Genomic DNA, 26,947 nt, shown 5'->3' on the forward strand with positions numbered 1-26,947 from the left:
GTGGCTGGAACAGTTCTATCAGGTCCTCTCTGGGATCCGTTGTAGGAATTCACATGGGCTTTTCTGGAAATATATAAACATATTCTCGACCAAAGGTTAATAAAGAAATCTTTTCTATAAATTAGACTTGGGATCCTTTTGATTTTTGTCTAAATGATTTTCCTTTGGCTTGTTTTAACACCATGTGTGTTTTTTCATGGGTGTCTTGCTGTTAGTATTACAAATGAAAATTAATATTTAAAGAAAAAAATTCTAGATGTAATTTACTTTTAGGATATTTTTCCTTACATAATTTTTTTCCACTACCCCCCCCCTTTTTTTTATTTAATTATTAGGAGGCTTTTGGAAAATTTTTATAATGCAGTCTTGATAACTTTAAATTTTAATTTTTTGCACCAAAATATGACTGCTTTAGGTTTATTGCGTGTTAAGCAGTTTTACTATGAGATGAAATATTTACTTATTTCAATTAGCCAATTTAAATTAATCTGAAAACTTGACTACTATCTTACTGTTAAATTTGATACTCTTAAAACAATCTTAGTTTACCCTGTAAGTATGAATACACAGGATAATTTGTATCCCTGAGAAAGCCCTGAGCATTATTGGTGTTAAGCTGGATTTAGATATAGGGCAGCTGCTGCCAGCCAAGCCTGTGTCTGTTACCTGGGTCCCAATCTGGGCTGGGCATGGGCAGCACGAAGCAGCCATGGGGCAGGAGACCTCCCTCAGAAGGGGCTAGAGTTCAGGCCCCTGCAAGGTTGGGGGGGTGAGAATCTGTGTCCCAACTCTGTTGATCCCCAAGTTCTCTCCTGATGGCCCCTCTGCGACTGTGCCTGTCTTAGGTTGTTCCTTCACTGAGGAATCTTACCCGTCTCTGGCTAACCAGCCATCCTCCGGGGCCAAGCAGGGTGATGTGAGGTTCAGTTCTGTCTCCTTGGTAGCCTATGACCCTGTGGCCTCCACGCCCAGCACCTGCCTTGGGATCCCCTCGCCTGCTGGTAGGGCCCTGGCATTGATCACATATCTTGGGGAACCCAGGTTTCTTCTCCAGGAAGGGCCCAGCTCACACCATTGGGCGAGAGACAGATCCATGGTACCAGCCACTAATGAGGCTTTAACCTCAGCATGAAGAGAAAGCTCAGGCACTAGCTGTGGGAGGGTCCCACTTGGCAAGAGAGGCCAATATAGAATGCTCAAGTGCCTTCCTAGTGCCTTAATTCCTTTCATGTCCTTTTTAAAGTTGCTGCCAAACATTCAAAGAATTAGTCTGTAAGTTTGGGATAATTGTATATTATGCTGTTATAAAATATCAAAAATTATAATGACATTGTAGAATAATATCATGTAAGGATATTCTTTGCTCTAGGCCATGGTAATTCAATTTTAAACTGGCTGTTAATTTCTTTTTGTATAGACAAGGTCTTAGTTATATTTTTGTATCTCTTAGAGGCTAAAATCTTTATCATATTTAAAGTATGTTTATTAATTTCCATTTGATAAGGCTTTCCATGTAACCCCAAGTATGTTAGATCTGTTTTATTTTTTTTTTATTTTTCTTATTTTTAAATTTTTAAATTTCTTTATTGATTAAGGTGTCACATATTTGTCCTCATCCCATACCCCTCCCCACGGATGCCCCAACCCCCTGTTGAACTTAACCATTGGTTAGGCTCATATGCATGCACACAAGTCCTTTGGTTTGATCTCTCTCCCCTACCCCCACCTTCCCCTACCCTCCCTCTGAGGCCCGACAGTCCGATCGATGCCTCCTTGTTTCTGGTTCTGTTCTTGTTCATCAGTCTATGTTGTTCATCATTTCCCCTAGATGAGTGAGATCATGTGTCACTAGACATATACTTATAAGAACTGAATGTGAGACGAGCAATAACAGTTATGCTGACAGGCAAATGAATCAGTCTGTAGTGAGTTTCTTTCTGGACCAACAGTTCTTTTGAGACCCAATATCAATGTCCACCAGTTCCTTATGTGTACATGTCGGCACTGACCCCTCAGCTCTGGATGGTGGACAAATGGTGGTAATGCAGGTCCGACTCCCTCTGGTTTGGTCTCGGCCGGACCCAGGGGCACGGCTTCACCCGGACTCAGGGACACGTGGCATCACCCGAAACCAGGGGGCGCGTGGCCTCACCCGGACCCAGGTGCGCTCGGCCTCACCCGGACCCGGGACCCAGCCTCACCCGGACCCAGGGACACGTGGCCTCTCCTATACCCAGGGTCACGTGGCCTCACCCAGATCCAGGGGCGCACGGCTTCACCCGGACTCGGGACCCAGCCTCACCCGAATCCAGGGGCACATGGCCTCACCCGGACCCGGGATCCAGCTTCACCTGGACCCAGGGGCACGTGGCCTCACCCGGGCCCGGTACCCAGGGGCACACGGCCTCACCCGGACCCGGGATCTAGCTTCACCCGGACCCAGGGGCACGTGGCCTCTCCCAGACCCAGGGTCACGTGGCGTCACCCAGATATGTTAGATCTGTTTTAAAAGATTTCCTTTAAGAAGAGAGAATAAATTTCCTGTGTTACTCCGGGCCCTTGGAGCTTTCCAAGAATCATCTCTGTTAAGACCTTGAAATTTTAACATGGAAAAACACCATCAAATATATATATCTATATATGATTTAAAGATTATAATACCTTTTATAATTATCTTAAGATATAAAACACAATATTTTATTTTCTCAAAAATTAGTTCTTATACTTGAGGTATTTAATTACAACAACTATATAATTTCTCCCAATTGATTTGCAAGTTAAACTTGTAAAGCTGGTAAGTCAAATATATTTAGTATTTCTTAGATTAATACTTTTATATTCTTAAGAATAAATTTCTAAAACACAAGACATAATCAATTAATAGATTCAAATCTATCCTCTAGGTTTTTTATGAGGCAAATTTAAACTTTAATTCTTATTTGCCAGTGGCTCTGGAAAACCAGGTTTGGTTTATTCGAATGTAAATTACCATATTCTTCAAAGATGGTTACTGGCAGGAAGCTGACCTGTCTGCTGGGGAAGGGCAAGCAGCTTTCTTCCTCCATTAGTAAAGGGTGTAGCCAGTTACCTGGGCTACTTAGATCTTTATAATTAATACATTATTTATCTATATTGTAACAATTTCTTTGAGATTCTAGAGTCAATTATAATTATTTTAAAGTATTTACTTTGGATAAATTCTGTGACAGATACAAATTTACTTATTCTCTTGAAGGCTTTAAAAGTTAACTTTGACCGAGGTTTATTAGTATCTTAAAAACTATTCTTTATTATGGAAATGCAAATCCTGCTGCTGGAATTAGCTTGAAATTTCTTTCAAGAAGACTTTTTCGCCGTTTTTCTTAGGAAAAAGAACCAGTTCTGGGTTTTTAATTTTCTATAGCTTTTGCAGAGAGATTCCAGCTGAAGACGATCTAAATGTCTGAAATCAGACTGCATGCATTCTGTCTTACAGCTAAGTTCTCTCCCCACGAGTACAGAAATTCCAGACACATTTCTAAATTTTTAAGACTTTTTCATGGCGAGAAAGGAAACTTTAAATTTGTATACTAGGAGAGTCACGTGTCTCTCCCTTCCCCCACATCCTGCTTACTTCAGGGGAAACATTAGTAACAGATCTGGCCGAATTTCTTTTCATGCTTAAAAGATAGACAGATCTTAAATTTTTTTCTTTCTTTTTGGCTTTCTGAAGTAATAATTCACACCCAATTTGTCCAAGACTTGCATTTCCCTGCGAGTTCTCTTATAATTTTTAAATGTAACCTTAAGTAATCTCATTGCAAGTAATCTTATTGCGGGAGAGCAGATAGCCTTGCCCTCTCCTGCCACCTTTGAATTTCTCTGCACCAGAGGCAGTTTCAGCAGTGGAGTTCCACTTATTACAGATTTTAAATTCCAAATACAAACTAAGATTCTAATTTGAACAAGAAAACACATTATTTTATGATCATGATCACATAGACGAAAACATTTGCCTCTAAAGGGCATTTTCTCTAAACTCTACTTGTCCCATGCTTTACTCCCGACTATCAAAACATTTCTCCTCACTTACCTTGAGGAGTTCCTCACCGTCTGCTTCCCAAGTCCTCAGGTGCCTGCTCGGGTGCCAATTTGTCAGGGACCAGCCTGACAGGTTGAACCGGGCTGAGGTAGGGAGGTGGGAATTGAGAAAAGAAAGACAGGACAGCGGGATCGGGAGGAGTCGGCAGATAGTCATTGACTGACTGCATCTCTGCAAGCCGTCGAGCTACTGCAGCTAGCTTTATTAACCGCGTAATGCCTTTTATACACAAATACTGAATAAGAGGTCAACAAAGAGGAATGTACTCTCTGTTCTTAATCTCTAAGATAAAGCAGGAGGCCAACTTCTCGGTAAATATTTACAGACTTTTGATAAACTATGAAAGGTCTCTCTATTCTGCTCATCTGCTGACAATAGGAATGTGCCATCAAAACAAGCTAGATCAAAACAAGTCAGGGGACACCTCGTGGGAAGGGACTAATTCTTGTCGGTCCCTTCGGGTGCGAGGACTCTGTCAGCTTACACCCGGTCTCCAACAACTCCCCTGTGAAGCCTTCCAGACCTGGGTTTTTGTTTGGTGAGAGTTTTTTTTTTTCTTTTGCAAAATGTGGTGAACCAAACTCTTTTTTTGTTTGTTTGTTTGTTTAAATTTCTTTATTGATTATGGTATCACATATTTGTCCTCATCCCCCCATTCCCATCCCACACCCCTCCCCACGGATGCCCCCACCTGCCTGTTGTCCTTAACCACTGGTTAGGCTCATATGCATGCATACAAGTCCTTTGGTTGATCTCTCCCCTTTATCCCTACCCTCCCTCTGAGGCCCGACAGTCTGATCCATGCCTCCTTGTTTCTGGTTCTGTTCTTGTTCATCAGTCTATGTTTAGCATTTCCCTAGATGAGTGAGATCATGTGCTACTGGAAATACACTTATAAGAACCAAAAATGAGACAAGCAATAATGGTTATGCTGAAAGGCAAATGAATCAGTCTGTAGTGAGTTTCTTTCTGGACCAACAGTTCTTTTGAGACCCAATTTCAATGTCAAACAGTTCCTTATGTGTACATGTCAGCACTGACATTTCAGTTCTGGATGGTGGACAAATGGTGGTAATGCAGGTCCGACTCCCTCTGGTTTGGTCCTGGGCATCCTTCAGTGACGCACAGCTGCTATCTGCTAGTATGGCAAGGCGACGTCAGCGTCTTCCATCTCTGGACTGCTTCTCTTCTGTCTTCATGGCTGGAGTAGTCCTGTCGATTCCTATCTGTTGCCGGAATCCACATGGTCTTGGAATTGTTTTCTGAAAATATACAAACATATTCTCGACCAAAAGTTAATAAAGGGTTATTTTCTATAAAATTGACTTTGGATCCTTTTTCATTTTTTGCCCAAATGATTTTCCTCTGGCTTGTTTTGACACCTTGTGTGTTTTTCATGGGTGTCTTGCTTTTAGCCTTACAATTAATTTTCTGAAGTATTAATTTTCTAGATGTAATTACTTACAGGATATTTTTCCTTACATGATATTCTACTATCCCCCCCTTTTTTGATTTAAATGTTAGGAGTGGTGAGAGTTTTTTGATTACTGCTTCTATTTACTCAGTTGTTATTGGCCTACTCAGGTTTTATTCTTCCTGATTCAGTTTTGGGAGATCATATTTTTCTAGGAATTTGTCCATTTCATCCACATTGTCCAGCTTGTTGGCATAGAGTTGTTCCTGATATTTTCTTACAATCCTTTCTTCACTGCTTTCGTTTCTGATTTTATTGAGGTGGTTCATCTCTCTCTGTTTCTTGATGCGTCTGGCTAATGCTTCATCACTCTTGGTTTCATTGATTTTTTTTTCATTTTTTAAAAATATTTCTTTATTGATTAAGGTGTCACATATTTGTCCTCATCCCCCCATTTCCATCCCACACCCCTCCCCGCGGATGCCCCCACCCCCTGTTGTCCTTAACCATTGGGTAGGCTTGTATGCATGCACACAAGTCCTTTGGTTGATCTCTCCCCCCTACCCCCACCCTCCCCTACCCTCCCTCTGAGGCCCAACAGTCCGATCAATGCCTCCTTGTTTCTGGGTCTGTTCTTGTTCATCAGTCTATGTTGTTCATCATTTCCCCTAGATGAGCGAGATCATGTGTTACTAGAAACATACTTATAAGAACCGAATGTGAGACGAGCAATAACAGTTATGCTGACAGGCAAATGAATCAGTCTGTAGTGGACCAACAGTTCTTTTGAGACCCAATTTCAATGTCCACCAGTTCCTTATGTGTACATGTCGGCACTGACCCTTCAGCTCTGGATGGTGGACAAATGGTGGTAACGGAGGTCCGACTCCCTCTGGTTTGGTCTCGCCCGGACGCAGGGGTGCGGCTTCACCCGGACTCAGGGGCGTGCGGCCTCACCCGGACCTGGGACCCAGCATCACCCAGGCCCCGGGGCGCGTGGCCTCACCCGGACCCAGGTGTGCACAGCCTCACCCGGTCCCGGGATCCAGCCTCACCCGGACCCAGGGGCGCGTGGCCTCACCTGGACCCACGATCCAGCTTCACCTGGACCCTGGGGCGCGTGGCCTCTCCCGGACCCAGGGGCGCGGCCTCACCTGGACCTGGAACCCAGCCTCACCCAGATCCAGGGACGCACGGCCTCACCCGGACCCAGGGGCGCGTGGCCTCTCCCGGACCCGGGATCCAGCCTCACCTGGATCCAGGGGCGCATGGCCTCACCCGGACCCAGGGGCGCGTGGCCTCGCCTGGACCCGGGACCCAGCCTCACCTGAATCCAGGGGCGCATGGTCTCACCCGTACCCGGGATCCAGCTTCACCCGGACCCAGGGGTGCGTGGCCTCTCCCAGACCCGGAATCCAGCCTCACCCGGATCCAGGGGCGCGTGGCCTCGCCCGGACCCAGGGGCGCGTGACCTCACCTGGACCCAGGGGCGCGGCCTCACCCGGACGCGGGACCCAGCGGGGTTTCGTCTTCTTGATTCCAATTCCTGTCAGTCAATTCCCTCTCAGCAATTCCTTTGGCCATTTTCTCAAAGCTCCGGGGCGGCTGCCGTGGAACTCGCTGTGCGGCGGGCTGGTCCGAGGTCGCTGCGGCGGCACTCAGGTCTGTAGCGGCAACCAGTCCCCGGGCGAGTGCACCTGGATCCGGGACCCAGCGGGGCCTCGTCTTCCCGATCCCAACTCCCATCGGTCAATTCCTTCTCAGCAATTCCTCCGGCCATTGTTCTGGATGGTGTCTGCTCTGTTTTCCAGTTGTAGTTTCAAAATTGTTGAGGTAGGCTGAAACCGGTTTGGCTCAGTGGATAGAGCATCAGCCTGCGGACTGAAGGGTCCCGGGTTCGATTCCGGTCAAGGGCATGTACCTTGGTTGCGGGCACATCCCCAGTAGGGGTTGTGCAGGAGGTGGCTGATCGATGTTTCTCTATCATCGATGTTTCTAACTCTCTATCCCTCTCTCTTCCTCTCTGTGAAAAATCAATAACATATATATTAAAAAAACAACACAAAATTGTTGAGGTAGGCAACAATCAGGTGTCTGCCCTATGCCGCCATCTTGGTCCTCCAGAAGATTCTTAAGTAACCTTATAAATGTGGTTCTGAACACTGTGTCGTCCATTAGTTTACTTGCCTTCATTCCTTCTATTCGTGACCTGCTTCGGTGTCTTCACCTTTTGGCTGCCTCCCTATAGCTCAGCTTCCCCAATCTCCCTTGATACCCCCCTTTGTGGGCTGAGTGCAAAGTCTTGGTGTTGTTAAGCCTTGATTGCTGTTGGTACACTGGGAGGATTTGACCTCCAGTCCAATTGGCCGTGAGGATCAGCTGTGTCTATGCCGGGAGACAGCCTTATTCAACTAGACTTGCAAAATTGTAAAAGCCTCTGTGCTCAGCTTGGATGGGGCGGAGTTTCAGGGTGGAGCCTACAGCCTTGGCTTCCCATCAGCCCCACCCTATGAGGTTCCTGTGTCTCAGTGTCCCTCTGTACTCCCTGCAAACACCTCTGAGAGAAAAGCTCCCTGGAGTTTCGCCCGCTGCCAAACAGTCTAGTCTCTCCCCCAATGAATCTGGACTCCCAGATTCTCGCCCGGAACTGGGTTTCAGTGTAGTCAGAACTGGGGCTCAGCGCAGTCTGGCGCTTTTGTCTCCTTCCCACCAGGGCAATTCAGCAGCACAGTCAACAGTCCATCCTCTGCGCGCATTCCCGTGCGCGCCTCTGGTGCTCTGCCTTCCGCCGCTTCTCTGCATTTCCGCCTTACAGCCCAGATTCCCCCAGTATGAGCCTGGCTTTCCAGGGTCTTGCCCGGAACTGGGGTTCAGTGCAGTCGGAACTGGGGTTCAGCACGGTCCGGAGCTCCTGTTTCCTCCCCGCCAGGGCAATTCAGTGGCACAGGCAACAGTCCGTCCTCTGCGTGCCTCCGGAGCTCTGCCTTTCGCCGCTCCTCTGTGTTCCCGCCCCACAGCCCAGATTCCCCCAGCATGAGCCTGGCTTTCCAGGGTTTCACCCGGAACTGGGTTTCAGTGCAGTCGGAGCTGGGGTTCAGCGCAATCTGGAGCTTTTATGTCCTTCCTGCTAGAGAACGCCGGCCAGGCCGTCAGCCACCCCTTCCTCTCCGGCTCCGTCCTCCCCACACGCGTGCTCATGTCTCCGCCCATGTCTCCATACCTCAGGCTTTTACGGCTCCTCTGATTATCCTTGTGGTTTTCTCTTTCCTTCTAGTTGTGGGCATTTCAGTCAGCCAGCTTTCCTGTGGTTCTGGATGATGTCCGTTTTGACTTTTAGTTGTATTTTTGAAATTGTTGTGCCAGGCTGTAGGTTAGGTGTTTAACCTATGCCGCCATCTTGGTTTCTCTCTCTCTCTCCTTTTTTTTTTTTAGTATCTATGTCATTTATTTCTGCTGTAATCTTTATTATTTCATTCCTTCTACTTTGGGCTTTTCTTGTTCTCTTTCTAGTTCTATAAGTTGTAGGGTTAAATAGTTTATTATTAATTTTGTGGGGTTTTTTTTTTTTTTTTTTTTGAGGTTGGCCTGTAGTGCTATGAACTTCCCTCTCAGGACTGCTTTTGCTATGTCTCAAAGATTTGGGGTTGTTGTGTGTTCATTTTCTTTTGTTTACAGGAAGTTTTTGATTTCTTTCTTGATCTCATTGGTAATCCATTCACTGTTTAATAACATACTATTTAGCCTCTATGTGTCTGAATGTTTTGGGGTGTTTTTACTATAGTTGATTTCTAATTTCATTCCATTGTGATCTGAGAAAATGCTTGATATGATTTCAATCTTCTTGAACTTGTAGACTTGTTTTGTGTCCTAACATGTGGTCTATTTTTGTGAATGGTCCATGTGCACTTGAGAAGAGTGTATATTCTGCAGCTTTGGTTTGAAATGTTCTATAAATGTTAACTAAGTCTGATCCAGTGTGTCCTTGAGGGTCACTATTTCCTTGTTAATTTTTAGTCTGAAAGATCTATCCAGTGAAGTCAGTGGGTATTAAAGTCCCTACTATGACTGTATTTTTGTTTATCTCTCCCTTAATGTCTTCCAGAATTTAAAAAATATATATATATTTAGGTGCTCCTGTATTGAGTGGATATATGTTTACCAGTGTTATATCATCTTGTTGGATTATATAGTACTAGAGGCCCGGTGCACGAAATTTGTGCACTGGGGCGGGGTGCCCCTCTGCCCAATCTGCACCCTCTTCAATCTGGGACCCCTCAGGGGATGTCCAACTTCCAGCAGTCGGACATCCCTCTCACAATCCGGAACTGCTGGCTCCTAACCACTCACCTGCCTGCCTGCCTGATTGCCCCTAACCCCACTGCCTGCCTGCCTGCTCGCCCCTACCTTGATCCCCTGCCAGCCTGATTGCCCCTACCTTGCCCTCCCTATCGGCCTGATCACCCCAAACTGCATGTGTCTTGGCCCCCAGTCTGGCCTCCCTCTGGGGGCACCGCCCCCATTACCCCAATGCTGCTGCCACTGCTGGCCTGAGCCTCAGCGCTTCGCAGCTGGTAATGGCTGCCTGAGCCTCGGCCTTCGTAGCCACTGCGGCTTTATCTGGAAGGATGTCCAGAAGACAACCACTCTAATTAGCATATTACCCTTTTATTAGTATAGATTTGGGGACCATTACAACCACACAGAACTTGAAGAAAACACATGACCCTGGTCAGTTTGGCTTAATGGAGAGAGCATCGGCCTGTGGACTGAAGAGTCCAGGTTTGATTCTGGTCAGGGGCACACATGCCTGGGTTTCGGGCTCAATCCCCAGTAGGGAGCGTGTGGGCGGCAGCTGATCAGTGATTCTTATCATTGATGTTTCTATCTCTCCCTCTCCCTTTCTGAAATTTAAAAAATATATATTTTTTAAAAAAAAACACATGATCTTCACTTTAGGCTTTGTCATTTTACAATATCCTTTGTGCAGTGTTTTAACTTCCCTCAACTTTCCTTTACCCACCCTTAAAATGCAATCTATTTTGGGGAAGATGATCAGGAAAGTGATTCCAGTGGGTAGAAGTTGTTTTTGGAGGGGATGGGGTTATGAAAATATTTAAAAATTGAGCATGGTGATGGTTGTACCACTCTGAATTTACTTTAAAAAACCAGTTCATTGTACACTTTAGGTGACATGTACAGTATATGGGTTATATCTCAACAAAGCTGTTCTTTTATTTCTTTTTAAATAAAGACCAGTCTTATAATCAATTGCAGATGTTTTCAGAGGCCCCCCAAGATTTGCTTACCACGTCCCAAATCATGGCTGTGATTCCCAGTTGCCTCCAGTCCTGGTGGATCTGGATGGTGTGGTTTGCAAAGGAGAAGGTGGCAAGAGGCTTATGGAATTTCTGCAACCCCGTTCCCGCCATCTCCTCAGGGCACCAGGGCCATTTCCACTGTGCCAGCTCTGCTCCCTTTAACCTGTTGGGCAAAAGAATCCTGCGTGCTCTGGCCAGAATGTGCATTCTGTCTTAGGTGGCCCAAATGCTTTTTTTAAGGTCGTTTATGGATTCAAAGGAATAAACAGAGATGTGGAAAGCTTTTGTCGAAATCCTTTTACATGGTTCTTCCAGTCTCATGGGAAGTGAGATGTGGCTCTGAATTCATCCCAAAGTGTGTCTTTGGGCAAAAGCACCCAGAATGGCACAACTCCTGCGGGATGCCCTCCACACTTCCCTGTCAGGACTCAGGGGGCCTGAGGGTGAGCGAGGCGGCGGTGCCAGCACAGGACCTGGGAGAAGGTAGCGCTTTCTACCCTGCCCAGGCCACGTGGCCTGCAGCTGCACCCGCCCAGGTGGGCAGGGTGTTTCTGCTGCTTTGTTTTGGTCTGGCCTCCACCCCGTCAGCCACGGACCTGTGCCTGCACTGAGACTGAGCGGTTGATGGCCCTGCTTTTTGGTGGACAGTGGATGCACTCCCACCTCCCTGAGACTGACAGTTAGGCTCTGGCGGCTTCTGAGTCCCTTGCAGGGAGAGCCCGGCCTTAGGTCAAGAACAGACTCAGGCGTCCTCGGCCAGGAGGCCTCCTTGGGCTAGGGGCCGCCACAGTTTGAAGGCCGGCCATGACCCCAATCCTGGCAGGGGTCTCCTCTGGGGTGCTGGCAGGCCTGGGCTAGGGCTGCGGGCGAGTCCCCGCCCTCCCCTCCCCGCTCCTCTCACCAGCCCAATCGGCCACCCTGAGTCCCGCCCCCCGCGCCTCCGGCCGGCCCAATCGTGGGCATAGCGGAGTGATGTAATTTGCATATTACCCTTTTATTATGTAGGATTATGGAGTGACATTTGTTGTCTCTTTGATGGCCTTCATTTTGAAGTCTATTTTGTTGGTATATGAGTACTGCTAGCTCAGCTTTTCTTTCTTTTCCATTTGCATGGAAAGTTTTTTTCCATCCCTTCACTCTCATCCTTTTTGAGTCTTTTGTCCTGAAGTGGGTCTCTTGTAGACAGCATATAGTTGGGTCATGGTTTTGTATCCATTCACCTACCTTATGCCTTTTGATTGGAGCATTTAATCCATTTACATTTAAGGTTATTATTATTTAAAAATATATTTTTATTATTGATTTCAGAGAGGAAGGAAGAGCGGGGGAGAGATAGAAACATCAATGATGAGAGACAATCAGTGATTGGCTGCCTCCTGCATGCCCCACACTGGGGATTGAGCACACAACCCGGCATTTGCCTTGACTGGGAATTGAACTGTGACCTCCCAGTTCATAGATCGATGCTCAACCAGTGAGCCATGCCAGCTGGGCAAGGATATTATTCATAGGTACTTATTTGTTGCCATTTTTAAATATATATATATATATATTATTATTGATTTTTTACAGAGAGGGATAGAGAGTTAGAAACATTGATGAGAGAGAAACACCCCCTACTGGGGATGTGCCTGCAACCAAGGTACATGCCCTTGACCAGAATCGAACCTGGGACCCTTGAGTCCGCAGGCCGACGCTCTATCCACTGAGCCAAACCGGTTTCGGCTTTTTGCCATTTTAATTATGTATGCCTCGGTTTCTCTATCTCTCTCTTCTTCTCATTATAGTAGTCCCATTAGCATTTCTTATAATGCTGGCTAGGTTGTGATAAACTCCTTTAGCCATTTTTTTTGTGTGTGGGAAGCTCTTTGTTTGCCCGTCTTATTTTTTTATTTTTACGACCACTGAGATCAGTGTTCTGATCTGAGGGAAAAGGAAACGGGAAGGTTTGACCATTTATTTATTTATTTTTAATGTATTTTTTATTGAATTTCAGAGAGGAAGGGAGAAGAAGAGAGATGGAAACATCAGTGATGAGAGAGAATCATTTATTGGGTGTCTCCTGGATGCCCCCTACTGGAGACTGAGCCCACAACACATGCATATGCCCTTGACCGGAATCAAACCTGGGACCTTTCCGTCTGCAGGCCGACACTATCCACTGAGCCAGACCATCGAGGGCTGACCATCTGTTTTGAATGATTCTTGTTGGATGTAGTCATCTTCGTTTCAAATCCTTGCTTCCCATTCCCTTGAGTACTTCCTGCCATTCCCTTCTGGCCTGTGGAGTTTCTGATGAGAAATCAGGTATCAGCCTTATGGGAGCTCCTTTTTAGGTAACAGTTTGCTTTTCTCTCGCTGCCTTTAAGATTCTCTCTTTGTCTTTAATTTTTGGCATTTAATTATGATGTGTCTGGGCGTGGGCCTGTTTGGGTTCTTCTTGCTTGGGGTTCTCTGTGCCTCCTGAATTTGTGTGACTTTTTCCTTCTCCAGGTTAGGGAAGTTTTCTGTCATTATTTCTTCAAACATGTTCTCTATCCCTTTCTCCCTTTCTGCCTCTTCTGGCACATCTGCTATTTGAATATTGTTATGTTTTATGTTGTCCCACAGCTCCCTTAGTTGTCCTCCTGTTTTTTAATTGTTTTTTTTTTTCTTTTTGGTTCTCTGATTTTTTTCTACCCTGTTGTCTAATTCACTGATTTGATCCTTGGCTTCTCCTTGTACTATTTCATTCTTTCTGTTTTCATTATTACTATATCTTTTATCAGGCTGTTGAGCATCTTTGCCATCATTATTCCGAACTCTATGTCTGATAAATTTCTTTCTTTTTTTTTGTCCACACAATGTTTATATTTTTATTCAACTGTAATCAAACAGCAGAATTAACACATTTGGCAACTCCAGACTTTTGTTTCACCAATGGAGAGTGATAAACGTAACACCACAAACTAATGGATTTCAGGGAACCTCTCACCCAGTCCTGCAGCTCAACAGCAAAAGGACTCTGCAGGTTTCCTGTACTGCTCTTCAGAGGATACACCTTTAAATTCTGGGTTACTATTCTTTGTTTTTTTAAAAATATATTTTATTGATTTTTTACAGAGAGGAAGGGAGAGGGAGAGAGAGTTAGACACCATGAGAGTGAAACATCAATCAGTTGCCTCCGGCACACCCCCTACTGGGGATGTGCCCACAACAAGGTAAATGCCCTTAACCAGAATCGAACCTGGGACCCTTGAGTCCACAGGCCGACGCTCTATCCATTGAGCCATACTGGTCAGGGCTGGGTTATTATTCTTATATTAACAATCTGATGACCACATCACAGTACCAAAATAGCCTCCCCAAAATGGAGTTCAAATTTGATCAAAGCATAAATCTAAATGTGTGACCCTGTACAACGATAAAGGACAGGCAGAAGGAAAAGTCACCCCACAGCTCTGTCTGCTCAGGTCTCGCCTGTGAGCGTGGGAACAGGGAAGAGAAATCAACATGCATCACTGAACTTGAGAACACTGCTTGGGGCCCCCGGGGCCATGTCTGTCTCCTGGCTTTCCCCTACTTCCCAGCCAGTGGCTCATAGAGCTTGGGCACATAGTCATCCCATTCTGCCTGGTAACACGTGCCAGCCAGTGGGGGCCTGATCTCGTACTTTTTGCAGAAAGATGCCACCTTGTATTTGCCATGGTGGTCTCCAGATCGTTTGATGAGAATGGGCTCGTCACACTTCAGTGGGTTGGCCTGCTTGTCAACCAGCCAGATACAACGGTGAAGGCTGTGCCCTTAGGAGGCCCAGAGCCCACATAATCAGAGAGGATGGTGCCACTGCTGATGTTACCCTTCATGTTGACATTCCCTAAATGTGGGGTCCTTTCTGCTTGGAGCATCTGGGTCTGTCAAGACCAAGATGTAGCCCCACCTGGTTTGGCTCAGTGGATAGAGCGTCAGCCTATGGACTGAAGGGTCCCATGTTCAGTTCCAGTCAAGGACACATGCCCGGGTTGTGGGCTCAATTCCCAGTAGGGGGTGTGCAGGAGGCAGCTAATCAATGATTCTCTCATCATTGATGTTTCTCTCTTCCTCTCTGAAATCAATAAAAACTACACTAATTAGAGAGAAAGATGCAAATTGACCGTACCTCCATGAGGCCCACCAGCCAATCAGGAGTGAGTATGCAAATCAACCCAACCAAAATGGCAGGTTAATTTGCATACGCAGGCACCAAAGCGAACTGGGTTCTGGGGACGGGCACCAAGCCCGCAGCCTCCCGGGACCATCGCCGCCCTGGGCCGTGCCAAGCCACGCCTGCAGGCTCCTGGGATTATCGTAGGCCCTGAGAAGCAAGGGTGGCCACGCAGCTTGACAGCAGACAGCAGGGCCTGCTTGGCTGTAGCCGCAGTGACCCGTGAGCAGGCAAATGGGCCTGTAGGGAGCACCCAGCAGGGCCTGTTTGCCCATCTCTGTGGCATGGAGCAGCAGGCTCCGCAGAGAGCAGAGAACCATGGGGAGTGGGCCTAAGCTGTCAGTAGGACATTCCCTGAGGGCTCCTGCATTGGAGAGGGTGCAGGTGAGGCTGAGGGACCCCGCCCCATGCACAAATTTCGTGTATGGGGCCTCTAGTCTTACCTTATAATAGACAAATATGCAAATTGACCGTACCTTCGCTACACCCAAACCACGCCCACCAACCAAGCCACGCCCATCAACCACGCCCACCAGGAAACCGTTGCAGGGACGTTGGGGTGTGGCGGAGCCTTTCCCGGCCTTGGGCACCAGCGGGGAGCCTGTGCCGATCGCAGGAGACCACTGGGGGTCGGCTCCTGCGATCGGTCGCAAGGACGCTGGGTGCGGCCGAGCCCAAGGCCGGGAAAGCCGCCCGAGTCTTTCCCGGCCTTGGGCGCCAGCGCCGATCGCAGGAGACCTCTGGGGGTCGGCTCCTGCAATTGGTCGCAGGGACGCTGGGTGTGGCCGAGCCCAAGGCCACCGCCTGGGGCCAAGCCCGGACCCTGAAAGAAGGCAGAAGGTGGTGGCCACAGCCAAGGCCTGGGTCCCCGGTGCCGGCAGAAAACTGGTGCAGGCAGCCAGGTGAATTAAGGTCTATTGCACGAATCTTTGTGCAAACGGGCTACTAGTATATATATATTTAAAAAAAGACCAGGGTGTAGAGATTACTTGGATCAAGGCCATCCCATGAAATACCAGTGGGTCAGTTCTTTTTTAAAAAAATATATTTTATTGATTTTTTTACAGAGAGGAAGGGAGAGGGAGAGAGAGTTAGAAATATTGATGAGAGAGAAACATCTATCAGCTGCCTCCTGCACGCCCCCTACTGGGGATGTGCCCACAACCAGGGTACATGCCCTTGACCAGAATCGAACCTGGGACCCTTCAGTCTGTAGGCCGACGCTCTATCCACCGAGCCAAACTGGTTAGGGCAGTGGACCAGTTCTTAACCTGGGTGGGTGTCAGCACTTTGCCCAGCTTGTCGACCTCCACCCCGGAGTATTTGACCTGCAGCGGGTACTTCAGCCTCTTGTCCACTTCCTGCAGGCTCAAGGGCCCAGCAGGCTCACCCGCATCGCGGGTGAACCAGGGGCAGGTTAACAGCACTGATGAAGTGGTTCATCTGCCTGATAAATTTATGATGTCCATTTCTTTCTCTTTTTTAAATATATATATACTAGAGGCCCATTGCACGATATTCGTGCAAAAATAGGCCCCTGGCTTCACTCCCAGCTGCCCGAGAGCCGGCAAGTCCCCCTCCCCAGCGCCTGGGAGCCGGCACGTTCCCACTCCCCAGCTGCCCGGGAGCCTGCAAGTCCCTGCTTCCCAGCCGCCCGGGAGCTGGCACGTCCCCGCTCCCCGGCCTCCTGGGAGCCGTCAAGTCACTGCTCCCCTGCCGCCCGGGAGGTGGCAAGTTCCTGCTTCCCGGCTGCCCAGGAGCCAGCACGTCCCCGCTCCCTGGCTGCCTGGGAGCCGGCATGTCCCCGCTCCCCAGCCGCCCAGAGCCAGCAAGTCCCCACTCCCCGCTCCAGGCCGCCCGGAACTGGCACATTCTCACTTCTGTCTGAAGCACCACTCCAGTAGCTCCCTCTGCCGCCTCCCTTCCCCTCATAGCAGGCTTCACTCCGCTATGCGCCTGCATATTCAAATTAACCGCCATCTTTGTTTAGCTAATTTGCATACTCACTCTGATTGGCTGTGGGCGTAGCGAAGGTACGGTCAATTAGCATTTTTCTCTTTTATTAGGTAAGATATTTAAATATATTTTATTGTTTTTTACAGAGAGGAAGGGAGAGGGATAGAGAGCTAGAAACATTGATGAGAGAGAAACATCGATCAGCCGCCTCCTGCTCACCCCCCACAGGGGATGCGCCCGCAACCAAGGTACATGCCCCTTGACCAGAATCGAACCTGGGACCCTTCAGTTCGCAGGCCGACGCTCTATCCACTGAGCCAAACTGGTTTCGGCTATGATCTCCATTTCATTTAGCTTTTCATCTGGAGAATTCTCTAGTTCTTGCATTTGGGGGTTGGTTTTTTATCTCCCCATTTTGGCTGCCTGTTTGGGTTTGTGACTGTGTATTAGGTAGGCACAGATCAGGCAATGACTCAAAGCCTCTAGCTTGCCTCTGCACACTGATTGTATTCAGTCTTGAGTAGCCGCAGGCCATTGTCCACAGGCTGACTGTGAGGTTTTCTAATAGGGTGGGGCAACTGTCTTACCCCCAGGCAAAAACCACCTGGACAACAAAGGGCTGCCTGCAAGAGTTGTCCTCTGCAGCGTGAGGGAAGGACTCAGCATAGAAACTGGGGTGTCTGCCCTCCACTTTCTAACCCTAGAGCCCCCATCTCTGGCTTCTGCTCACACAGCTCAAGTCCACTCTGCCCTCCCTTTGCTGGAGCCCAGGGTAAGTGGCTGCACATGAAATTTTGTGTGTTGGCTCTTTAAGAGGGTGCCTGCATCTCCCCCACCCCCCCGCTGGGTGATATCTTTATTATTACTTTCTTTTTTTTAATATTTCAAAAAAAGGATCTTAAATATAATAATGTTACATGCAATAAACCTTAATATCTCAAGAAAAACTTTTAAATATGATAATGTTACATACAATAAACCAATTATTCAAGAAAAAGATCTTAATATAATAATATTACAGGTGATAAACATTAATATTTCAAGAGGAAAAAGGATTTTAAGTATAAATATATTATCAAAACTGTACTAACATAGTATGAAGCACAAAAGTTGTAGGAAATATTAAAGATCTGCAAATAGCAGGATTGCTTCTATTCTAAGATATTTTTTTCTCAGGCTCTATTTTTGTTCATCAGTTTATGTTGTTCATTATATTCCACACATGAGTGAGATCATTTGATATCTTTCTCTGACTGGCTTATTTCACTTAGCATGATGCTCTCCAGTTCCATCCATGCTGTTGCAAATGGTAAGAATTCCTTCCTTTTTACAGCAGCGTAGTATTCCATTGTGTAGATGTACCACAGTTTTTGGTTTTTTTTAATATATTTTATTGATTTTTACAGAGAGGAAGGGAGAGGGATAGAGAGCCAGAAACATCTATGAGAGAGAAACATCGATCAGCTGCCTCCTGCACACCCCCCCACTGGGGATGTGCCCGCAACCAAGGTACATGCCCTTGACCGGAATCGAACTTGGGACCCTTCAGTCCGCAGGCCTACACTCTAGCCACTGAGCCAAACCGGTTTTGGCTGTACCACAGTTTTTTAATCCACTCATCTGCTGATGGGCACCTAGGCTGTTTCCAAATCTTAGCTACTGTAAATTGTGCTGCTATGAACATAGTGGTGCATATATCCTTTCTGATTGGTGTTTCTAGTTTCTTGGGATATATTCCTAGGAGTGGGATTACTGGGTCAAATGGGAGCTCCATTTTTAGTTTTTTGAGCAAACTTCATACTGTTCTCCACAGTGGCTGTACCAGTCTGCATTCCCACCAGCAGTGCTGCTATGAACATAGGGGATACTACACTGGTAGTATTCCATTGTGTTTTCATATGTCCTTCTTTATGTCCTCTTTCGAAAAGTGTCTATTTAGGTCCGTTGCCCATTTTTTTTATTGGATTGTTTATCTTCCTTTTGTTAAGGTGTATGAGTTCCCTGTCAATATTGGAGATTAAACCCTTATTGGAGATAACATTGGCAAATATGTTCTCCCATACAGTGGGCTTTCTTGTTGTTTTGTTGATGGTTTCCTTTGCTGTGCAGAAGCTTTTTATTTTGATGTAGTCCCATTTGTTTATTTTCTCCTTAGTTTTCATTGCCCTAGGATCTGTACCGGTGGAGATATTTCTACAATATATGTCTGATATTTTGCTGCCTATGGATTCTTCCAAGATTTTTATGGTTTCCCATTTGTGTTTAGGTCCTTTATCCATTTTGAGTTTATTTTTGTGTATGGTGTATGTTGATGGTCCCGTTTCACTTTTTACATGTATCTTTTCAATTTTCCCAACACCATTTATTGAAGAGACTGTCTTGTCTCCATTGTATGCTCTTGCCTCCTTTGTCATATATTATCCTATATAATGAAAGCCTAATATACTAAGTATCTGTTCGTCCGTTCAACCAATCAAAGTTTAATGCTAAGGCTGTTCAGACGCTCTGACTGGTAGGTTAGTTTGCTGCTAGGGTCCGGCGTATTGGGACTGAGTGAGATGGGCTGGACATGCCCTGTAGCCCTCCCACATGCCCTCCCCAGCTGGCCAACTTCCCACATCCCTCCCCAGCCCCGTCTGTGCATCTGTGGGGTCCCTTGGCCTGGCCTGAGCCCTCTTGCAATCTGGAACCCCTCAGGGGATGTTGGAGAGCTGGTTTCAGCCTGATTCCACAGGCCAGGCCGAGGGACCCCACTGGTGCATGAATTTGTGCACTGGGCCTCTAGTTTGAGTATAATGGCTTGGGTCGATTTCTGGGTCCTCTGTTCTGTTCCATTGGTCTATATGTCTGTTCTTGTGCCAGTACCAGGCAGTTTTGAGGACAGTGGCTTTGTAGTACAGCTTGATATCTGGTATTGCAATCCCTCCAACTTTGGTCTTCTTTCTCAGGATTGCTGCAGCTATTTGGGGTCTGGTGCCTGAATTTCTAGCCGTCTCTCTCTGGGAGACAGCAATCCTGCTGCTTTTCACAGCCAGATGTTATGTGGGCAACTTTCTCAGTTCTGGTGCTCTCTGCTGGGGGGCCCAGCTTGGGGGTTACACCCCAGAGTTCTCAGTGGCAAACCCTTCACGGCTGAGATGTCCCTCTGGGACTTGAGCTGCTCTCTGTGGGAGCCCGGCCAGCCCTTTCACGCCTCTGCCCCTCCTACCAGCCTCTCGTGTCTCCCCTTTCAGTCCTTGGTATCAGGGTTCTCTCCAGCGAGCCTTCAGTTGATTGTTCAGGATGCTTTTTGTTGTTGTTGTATTTTAGTTGTAATTCTAGTTTGATTCTGAGAGGGTCTCTGTGTAGCATCCACCTACTCTGCTGCCATTTTTAATGCTCCTTGGGGTTTATTCTTGACCACACAGCTAACAACCTGAGGCCATTTGTTCTTACTTTATTTTTTAATTCTTTATTGTTTAAAGTATTACATAAGTCTCCTTTTTCTCCCATTGACCTCTCCCCAGCCGCCCCCACCCCCCAGCACATGCCCTTACCCCCTACTATCTGTGCCCATTGGTTATGCTCATATGCATGCATACAAGTTCTTTGGTTGATTTCTTACCCCCTCACCCCCTGCCTTCCCTCATAGGTTGGACAGTCTGTTCGATTGTAGCCAATTTTCCCAGCACCTTTTATCTTGTCTCCAAACTCAGTTTGATGCTGACCAGAATCTGGTGTCCTAAGGGCTTAATAATTAAGGAATGCAGTGAATGAACAGAAAGGAGAAAAGGGAAATATATATATATTTAAATGTATTTTTATTGGTTTCACAGAGGAAGGGAGAGGGAAAGAGAGAGAAACACCAGTGGTGAGAGAATCATCGATCTGCTGCCTTCTGCATGCCCCCCCTGGAGACTGAGCTTGCAACTGGGGCATGTGCCCTTGACCAGAATAGAACCCCAGACCCTTCAGTCTGCAGGCCAATACTCTAGCCACTGAGCCAAACTGGCTAGGGCAGAAAGGGTCATATTAAGGAAATGGAGTTTCTGAGCAATTAAATTGATCTGTTTTATGTCAGCTTAATTAGGTCAGCCGAAGAGCCTAGAAGCGTAGGGGAACGTTTTCCTCCGTGACAGTTCGCACACACATCACCTAAAGTCCACGTATGTGCTGTCGGGGAGAAAAACTGCCTTCGGCTGGAATAATCCAAGTGGCATATTTTGGGGTAGCTTATTCTGTCACCCATCAATGTCTATTTTTGGATGGGAGTATCCTATAAAGGACAGGTTGAAATTCTTAAAGATGTTCAGACTGTGAAGGGGTGGCATTAATGTTGGGTGAAACCATTTCAGATTTTTAAACAGGTGTCAGAGGTGGGTACTCCTTGGAGGTTAAGGTGAGCAGGTGCAGGTGGAGCCACAGAGCAGTGTGTCAGGGAGTGGTTCCGAGGCAGCATCAATCCGGTTGGAGGGCAGGTTACAGAGTACGTACATAGTCATCTTTGGCCTGGAGTTCCCGTAAATGCTGTGGATTGTTCTAGATGCCCTAAATTCATGACTTATTTAATCCTCACACCGAACAGAAGGTGTTGTCACTATCCCCATTTCCAGATGAGGAAAGGGGCAGAGGCTGGCTGCTCGCTGCCGGTCACAGCTGAGAGATGGCCTCCGAGCCTGGGTTCTGAGGACGGCTCCCCACGCCGCCTCCACCAAGTTATGGAAACACCGTCCGCGTGGAAGCGAGCCGAGTCTGCACCTTGACCTCACTCCCATGCAGTCCTCCGTTCGGAGCACCAGGCCTTCGTGGCCCCAGCTCTCCGTGTGCTCAGCCCAGCCTCAGACTCGGGACCGGAAGTGGGTCAAAGGATGGGAAATGAGAAGGGCTGGCCTGAGGGAACTGGAAGTGTTTGCTATGACGGGAAAGTGCCAGCCTTTGCCCTCCCTGGTGACAGGAAAGGGGTCGGGCCCAGTGTGTGAGAGGGCAGGGAGGGAATGTGGGAGCACAGATAGGGACCTGGGGCCAAAGCGGCTTCTTAAGAAAGCGCTTCCGTTTGCAGTGCTTACACGTGGATGTGAACTTGCAGAGAAGGCCCAGGCCCGCCCAACACCCGCCCCCCCTTACCAAGGGCTCCACCTCTCAGCCACACTCTCCCCTCCACCCCCACAGCGTGTTGGAATGGGACGTCTAGGACAGGCGGTGTGGCCCCCATCCCATGTAGGTCTCCATGTCGCCAGTGAGATGAAGAGCTGGACGAGTTCTCGGCTCTGCCTTCCCACCAAGCTGCTGGGCTGGGGCGAGCGAAGGACAAGATTGTGAAGCTGGTGAGTCGCTGAACCCGCCCACTTGAGGCCCGTGGCCAGTCTAACTGGTGGGAACTGTCAGCTGTGCAAGGCACTGTGGCTTCCTCAGCAGCCCCGTGAGCTCAGTCAACGAGAAAGCCTCTGGTGAGGAAACTGTGGCCAGACCGGCAGCGGCCGCACCCCGTCCCCCCGACTGGTGGCTGTGGGCCTGTGCGCAGAGGTCTGCAGACGGAGCGCCCAGCCGCCGGCCTGTGGGGATGCTGGGGCCAGCTCTCCCCTTCCTAGTCCTGTTCCTGCAGGGACGGCACAGCCAAGGTGAGGAGCCCCCGTCTGCATGGGGAGGGGGTGCATGGACTAGGGGTCAGGCCCATGGGCGTCAGGTCCTGCCCCCTCTGGGCGGTGGGGCTCGCCATGGCCATTGGGAACTGGGCTGAGCACCCGCCGGGGACAGGCTGGGGACAGGCTCGGGCTGAGTTACCTGTGAGGTGGGAGGGGTCCTTCTTGGCCGTCAGGAGGCCAGGAAACAGCCTCTCACTGGGCGCTATTGGCCGCAGAAAGGAGAGGGCCCTGGGCTGGGGTTTCCACCAGGAAGCGTGGTTCTGGAGTCCAGAGACCACACATCGTCCCGGAGGCAGGACGCTGGTGCCCAGGAGGGACGGCTGTCCTCCGCTTGGTGGCCTGGCCCTGTGGCGGCACCAAGGCCACAGGCACCTGCAGGGGGGAAGGTGAGGCCACTGGAAGCTGCAGAGACGCCGCCCGGAAGCCTGGCAGGGACGGCGCTGCCTTCACTGCGGGTCCCGCCTGCAGGCAGCCCCGCCAGGGAGACTTGGAGGGCATTGTGGCGGGTGCTGAGGGCACCCTGGGCCTGAAGCGAGGGCACAGGCCCACAAGTGTCTGTCCGGGGCCTGTGAGAAGGCTGAGCTCGGGCTGAGGGGTCAGCAGCCTGGCTTTGGGGGTGAGAGTGGCAGAAGGTCGAGGCCGAGATGAGATGATGAGGATGCGATGGGGCGAGCTCTCCCTCAGCGGCCGGCTCTGCGGGCAGCTCTGCAGCCCTGGAGGGCGGCGCTGGGTGCGGGGGCACGGGCTCGGGCTAAGGAAACCACTTGCTGGTCCTGTGGGGCTGGCCTGGTGGAGGCTGACAGAAACCGCTCTTGTTTTAATTTTTTAAAGGTATAGTTTGAAAAAATTTTGCAGCTCCAGAGCAATTGTAAGAAAATGCTTGTATTTCTTCACCTAGATTCACCAGTTAACCTCTAATCGCCTTCGCTTCATTCCCTCTTCTCTCCACATCGCGTGTGTGCGTGCACTCGGAAGTGGATGCTGATGATGGCTGGTTGAGCCATTTGAGAGGAATGCCCCTTTACTCCTAAATATGTTGGCACGTATCTTTTAAGAACAGGAATATTTCCTTATCATATGACTTCATCATAATCACCACATTTAGAAAACCTAATGCTGATGCTGTCGAGTACAGAGGCCACTTGTAAATGTGCCGTGGCCAGCAGCGCCGACGGCAGGCCCGGCTGCACCAGGCGGGCTGTGTGCCCCGCCGCTCTGCCGTCCTCCGCAGCCGCGGCCGCCGCGGCCCCGCTCCTTCTTGCAGGACGTTTGTGGCGACAGTCAGAGGCTCCTCGTCCGGGTTTGTCGGGCGTCTCCTCTGATGCAGAGCAGCCGTTTTGGCCGGAATGCCATAGAGTGCGGCTGCCTTTGTTTTCAGTCCTCACCGAGGATGCTTTTCCGCTGATGTTTGAGAGCGGGTGGCAGGGAGGCGGGGAGGTTTGAGAGAGGGAGAAACATTGATGTGAGAGGGACACGCTGACTGGCTGCCTCCCCCAGGACTAGTGATTGAAAGGGCAACCAGGTACGCGCCTTGACCCAGAATCGAACTGGTGACCGTGGGTGCTCAGGCCAGCGCTGTAACCACTGAGCCACCGGGGGTGGTGGTTTGTTTCATTTCATCCCTTCAGGAGACATGATGACAGTGAAATGTTTTCTTAAAAACGTGGGTTCCTGCGGAATTTAATGACACGTGCAGGGCCGCACCACTCCGGCTCTGCACAGCCTCCCACCGGCTGCTCCCGGGGCCTGGCCGTGGTCTGCGCTCTGCCTCCCTGGCCGCCCGCCCTTCCTCTCTGCCCACTGCCTTCAGCCCGGCCTGCAGGCTCCTCCCCACCCGGCTTCCTCCCTCACCGGGTTCCGAGAACCCCACCTCCTCAGTGATGTCTTCCTTCCTCCTGAAAGGTCAGCCCTGCCACCGCAAGGCCCGGGCCGCGGGCTTCCTTCTCTGCAGCGTCTGCATTTCACACGCGGTGCCGATGGCTCATTTGTTTGTCTCCCGGCTGCTCTGCACGGCGGGACGCAGGGTCTCGAGGCCAGGCTGTCTGTCCCGCTCACCGCGGTCTCCTCGGCAGGTAGACTAGCACCTGGCGGACTCTCAGGGCGCGAGAGGGAACGAGTCAAGTGCGAGTTATCCGGCTTCTGTGGGTGGGAACGCGCCTCCGGGTTCCTCGTTTCTCGCGTGTGAAGTGAGGACACAGCGGCCGCGCCCTGGGGCGGCGAGGCCGGGGAGGCGTGGAACCAAGCGCCGCGAAGCCAGGCCTCCAGCCCAGCGCGCAGGCCGAGGCCGGCTGGCTCGCTTAGCTCTGTCCTCAGAGTCCAGGGAGACCGTGCCGTCATCCTTCCGGAACCACTTAATGGAATAGAAAGTAAGAAAATGTTGAGATGAGATGATAAACCTGGACTGTGTGGCTCTTTGCTGAGGTTTCTTATAATCGTAACCAGGAATTTAGGGAGACCTCAACACTTTTATTTATTTTTTTTTTTTTTAAATATATTTTATTGATTTTTTACAGAGAGGAAGAGAGAGGAATAGAGAGCTAGAAACATCGATGAGAGAGAAACATCTATCAGCTGCCTCTTGCACACCCCCTACTGGGATGTGCCCGCAACCAAGGTACATGCCCTTGACCGGAATCGAACCCGGGACCCTTGAGTCCGCAGGCCGACGCTCTATCCACTGAGCCAAACCGGTTTCGGCGACCTCAACACTTTTAGCTTAAGGGAACATGTATTTAACTTTGGAGATATTTAGTTGTATTATTACATCATGTTGTGAAACATTTAATTTTAATCTCCATTCCCACTCCTTCCCTGGACGCGTTTGAGCAGCCGTCTGAGACCCTGGGTTCCACGGCCTTCCTCGCGCGGCCAGTGTCTGCCACGGGAGTCAGCACGTGGCTACAGGGTGGTCAGTGCACACCACGGGCCGGCACACGGCCGAGGCAGCGGTGACTGAGGAAGGGAGTCCGTGTCAAGCATCTCAGAGGCAGAGGGGGGAGCTTGGGTCAGATGAGTTGGGGGACCTTCAGGGCACTGCCCACAGGAGGGGCCTTGGTCCTAAAGGTCACTTTGGACCCTAAATTCCGGTTTGGGCTGTGCATTCTGAGGAAACCCCGAAGGACCCTGGAGGCTGTGAACAAAATGGGCAGCACCTGGGGGCCAGCTGGAGCGCTGCGGCGGACACGCCACTCCCCGGGAATCGGACCAGCTGCGAGGCGGGGCCTGGCACGCTCTTCTCTCCCTCCGAGCGAGTGGTGGCTGCGGGGCTTGGGGGAGCGGGGCAGAGCCGGCCGCTGCACAAATCACTGGGGTGCTGAGCCGTGCTTCATGGCCACGCCTCCCCGCCGTGCTTCTCCCCCCTTTCCAGAAACACCCCCCCAACACACACACACACACACACACACACACACACACACACTGGCATCCTGGGTCAGCTCCCTGTGCTTGCAGACAGTAGTACTCTTGTCTTTGGCCTCTTTTGCTCCACATCTGATGAGATTGTCTTTGTAGCTGGTCACGTCCATGGCTGGATGAGGTTTCATGGTCTGCTGTATGGAGCTGATTCCCCCATTCTGCCATCGAGGAGGCTGGGCTTCTGTTGTAATGCTTCTGTGAGCCTCTCGTGGTGCTACATCAGACTCATTTCCGGGAGTTAACTGAGGCAGATTTTGGAATTTAACTAATTAGGTAATTAAACAGCTTCATTAAGCCCTTGTTATGTTCCAAGACATATGCAAGATTTTGTGAGGGAAAAGATGAAACAGATGTGGATTCTATTCTTAAGACTCTTCCCGACTGTTAGAGGAAGAGTCACGTAAAACAAGGAAAGACAGAAAATGCTAAGGGTTGCTCGGAGGCAAGCTGTACTTGGAGAACAAAGACCCGAGGAAATGGAGATTCCTGTTGGCGCAGACACTGGGAAGGGCCTTTGCAGGATGAAGAGGAGTTTGGGAGGAGGGCGGACAGTGCGGCCAGGGAGCGGCCCGGGCAGAAGGAGGGCGCACAGGGAGTGACGCACCCCGAAAGGCGCCCTCCTTTTCGTGGAGAGACAGCGTGCGGGTGGCGGGCTGCGGGTCCCCAGCAGCGGCTGCTCCAGGGCTGCCCGGGGAGAGCAGGCCTGAGTGTCGCGGGAGGCGAGCGGGGCTTGGGGGATGGGGGCGCGGGACCCGCTGTGGGACTTTGCAGACCCGCAGGCACCTGCGGCCGCCCTCCGGCCCTGAGCTGAGAAACCGCCACACCTTTGTCGCTGGTGGAAGTTCCTCTCCGAGGCCCCCTGCGCCTCCGCCCTGAGGGCGCCCCGACCCCCTCCCCTCATCCGGAGCGACTCCCTCCCGCGGGGTCAGATGCCTCCCGGCCGCCCTCCCTCCTCCCCCT

At 49.6% G+C, this 26,947-nt stretch overlaps 1 protein-coding gene and 1 pseudogene across 2 annotated transcripts in view; one reads left to right on the forward strand and one right to left on the reverse strand.

Moving 5' to 3' along the window:
* F11R (F11 receptor) overlaps positions 1 to 26,947 on the forward strand; it is a 72,900-nt gene that overhangs the window by 28,515 nt on the left and 17,438 nt on the right. The gene's annotated exons all lie outside the window — the stretch shown is intronic.
* On the reverse strand, positions 14,208 to 26,097 carry LOC129148007 (phosphatidylethanolamine-binding protein 1-like; annotated as a pseudogene).

Source organism: Eptesicus fuscus, chromosome 22, assembly GCF_027574615.1.
Source record: "Eptesicus fuscus isolate TK198812 chromosome 22, DD_ASM_mEF_20220401, whole genome shotgun sequence".
NCBI classification, from domain to species: Eukaryota; Metazoa; Chordata; class Mammalia; order Chiroptera; family Vespertilionidae; genus Eptesicus; species Eptesicus fuscus.